Here is a 556-nt window from a genome sequence, read left to right as displayed (position 1 = left end):
ATTTACCTATTATTATTATTATTATTATTTTGAGAGGGTCTCGTTCAGTTGTCCTGGGATATAGTGCTGTGATATCATAGCTCACAGCAACCTCAAACTCTTGGGCTTAAGCGATTCTCTTGTCTCAGCCTCCTGAGTAGCTGGGACTACAGGCGCCTGCCACAACGCTGGGCTATTTTTAGAGACCACATCTGGCTCTGGTTCAGGCTGGTATCGAACCTGTGAGCTGAAGGCAATCCACACTCCTCGGCCTCCCAGAGTGCTAGGATTACAGGTGTGAGCCACAGCATCCGGCCTAATTTTATTTTTTGTTATGCATTGCACAATTCTATCACAACAATAATGGCAAGGAAAATTAAAGTTAATCTACAATCCTGTCACTCTATTAAATAACTTACTTCTATTTTCCCTTTTATTCCCTCAGGCATTAAACATTATGTATGCAAATCTGTCTTGGTTGAAGTTTGTATACATTATCAATACAAATTGCATTTTGCTTTTGCTTTTTCACTTTTTTTTTTTTTTTTTTTTTGTTGAGACAGAGCCTCAAGCTGTC

This window comes from Otolemur garnettii, unplaced genomic scaffold (assembly GCF_000181295.1).
Source record: "Otolemur garnettii isolate 467f Iridium unplaced genomic scaffold, OtoGar3 scaffold00060, whole genome shotgun sequence".
Taxonomy (NCBI): Eukaryota; Metazoa; Chordata; class Mammalia; order Primates; family Galagidae; genus Otolemur; species Otolemur garnettii.
The sequence above is the reverse complement of the archived record's forward strand: the minus strand, read 5'-3'. Positions refer to the sequence as shown.